The following is a 2,916-nucleotide window of genomic DNA, read 5'->3' as shown; positions in this document are numbered from 1 at the left end:
CACAGTTGCGTACACCAGAATTTCTGTCTAGGTAAACCACATGAAATCGTATGAAAGAAGTTTAAACACTGATATGTGCATATTGTGAATTAGCCTCTCACCCGTGAGGAAGCAAACCTTTTCTTCTGTGGCAGTCACATCTATAGCTGATATGTGCACATTGGAACAAGGAACGTGCTCATCAGATATGCTTTCCAGGGCCTCATGAACATGAGGTTTATTTATAGGTTTGCTCAAGATTTATTTATTTCATCACAAGTCACTGCATGGGGGACACTAATCCAGACACTTGGCAATCTTGAAAATTTGCACAAGCCTGCCTAGTAGGAGATGTTTAAGCATACATCTGTATGAAGCTACAGTTATGCCGCAGCTTCCTTTTTCCTCCTCGCCATTCAGAGGGATTCTTCTTCTCTTTTACTGCCTTTGGATCTGTCTTCAGGTCTGCCTTTACTGGAAAGAAAACTCCAATTTTGAATGATCTTCATTATCATTCTTTCAACATCTCTACCTTTCACAATAGAATTATAAATGTAGTCGTGTGACTGTATTCCAACAATACTAGTTTCCCTGCAACTCTAACCAAGTGCCTCAATTTCTAYGCTTTTTGGCTCATCCTGTAGGTTAGGATTTTGGCAGCTATCTACCTTCTCCTCCCCTTGAAAGAGCTACAATTTAGATAAAATTATTCCTTTGCTGATTAATGAAAAGAAGATTCAGATGAGAAGCATTTTTCAAACTTGTAACATTGATGTCATCACTGATGCTTCTGTAAAGTGTGTTTGCAATTGTATAGATTTACTTTCACACAAGCAAATGTATTGAATTCTCCACTACATGCATGAGTGTGAAGGAATTTTTATTCTCTTTCTGATGTAATCAAGAGGTCTGAATGGGTCTATGCAGAGCTGTTATAATGCACTGATAGAATTATTAGGCTGATAGCCAAGACTGGCTGGCAAACACAGGAACAATCTCTGTATATATAGCAGTTCGCTGCCAATCTTCAAGGGCCTTTCATGACATTCTTTCAACTGCTGGGAATCRTCTGTTCTGAAAAAAATGAACTGTTCTCCTGAAGCTTATCATTACCTCGCAATTTTCTCGAAAAAGTGCTGGCTTACTTTTCTTTTTCACATCATTATCAAGTTTCTTGAGCCAGAAAGCAGAGTTTGTAACTATGATTTCACTAAAAACACTTTCTGAAAATTCCTCTRATCTTTTTTAGTAACAAATAGACAAATTTCATTCTGGGAAGATCTCCTCAAAAGTTGTTTAATAAAGCTAATGTGATGTGGATTTACCATAGGCACACAGATTTCTGTGACTTGCTGCTAAAATAAGCCTCAAGTGTGTAGTTTCATGTTTTCCTGATTTCCACAAAAACTCTTCCTAGGTACTGATACAGATCAGTGAACTACTGAAGTGTGAACTGCCTCTATTGCTCTTAGGCTTTTACCATTTGCTTTTATGATRTAAAAAAAGTGTGATCTTTTGTCTATTTTGATAGAAGAATCATAATGACTTTAAGGACAGTGCAAATTTGGTAAAAAATATATAATGGAATTTCTAAATAGCTATAATTTAAATGATAAATAAATTACAATTAATTTGTATAACTTTGCCAAGAAATACTTGTGCAGTAATATTTAATATTCATGATGACTTTCACAAAGTAATTTCTCAGGTTGTAGGATRCCTCCTAAAAACAGTATTTTAAAATCCAGCTATTTATTATTTAACATTGCATCATCCAGCATCATGAAAACCTGACCAATCAGTTATAAAGTTTTCTCAAGACATATGTTTTGATTACATCACAAATTTAAATTATCTTTATGTAGGTCTAAAACATGTTATCATATTTAAGAACGGAATAGCATGGAAGGTTGTCTTAGATAATCACATCAACAAAAATTAAAGTATGGAAACATGAATATAAGAGTCATAAATTATTTTGAAAACAATCTGCAAAACCATTATGTAGACCAAAATTACAGATCACTGWGAATTACAGAATTAAGAGACTTGGAGCAAATGACCTAAGACACAATCTGACAGATTTGAGTTTCTCGGGAATTTGATGAAATTTAGTCTTTGTGAAAACTGAGGTGGGACACAGCAGCTGAGAATATTTGTTTGTATTCTTTCAGGGAATACAGTAAAAAAGGAAAAACATATAGTGATGCTGTCAGAATGAAGAGACTGATGAGCTGTGGTTTTCCATATCATTCTTTTGGCTTTCACAGATGTTGGCATGCCTGTGAGCTGTGAGAGGTGCATTTCTACACTGACCTGGTCTAAGGCAAAGGGATTTTATTTCAGCATTAGCAAGCTTTTACATTATGACTCTCAGAGAGGTCAGCTCTTCAAATTTTGGCTTTCACCTGGTGCTCTTAGGGTGATCTAAGACCATAATTTCCAAGGTCTGTTGCCTACTTCATAGCTTAGCTGAGAGACTTTTCTCAAAACCTTCGTTCCCTGATTCTGCATGATGCCACCTTTCTGCTGTGCTAAAGGATGGAGATAAAATAACAGATCAGCAAATGGGCTATTCCTGGCTGACAYTGGAGTGCAGCAGGAAAGAGAAAACTGTTATAAAATCTAGTAATGCATACAAATGGTACACATGAAAGAGATTCATTCTGATCAGGAAAATGATGTTCATTTATCAAGATTATTCGCTAATGTTTAYTTTGGAGCCAGAATATTATAAAAATGTTTTATCTTGCACTGGTCTTTCTCAGGCATTCTTTTTCCTTCTCTTCCTCCATGTCGAGGCAACTGAGTGGCTAGATGATGGAGGAGGGTCCTTCATGATAACATTTCTAATTACTAATCTACTAATCTACTTGCTATGAGCAAATCTGCTCTTTTGGAAGTATCTATACTTTAACAGTATAACAGCAATTGCCA

This window comes from Nothoprocta perdicaria, unplaced genomic scaffold, assembly GCF_003342845.1.
Source record: "Nothoprocta perdicaria isolate Ctin4 unplaced genomic scaffold, notPer1 scaffold_502, whole genome shotgun sequence".
Classification (NCBI taxonomy): domain Eukaryota; kingdom Metazoa; phylum Chordata; class Aves; order Tinamiformes; family Tinamidae; genus Nothoprocta; species Nothoprocta perdicaria.
Note: the sequence above shows the minus strand (reverse complement) of the source record.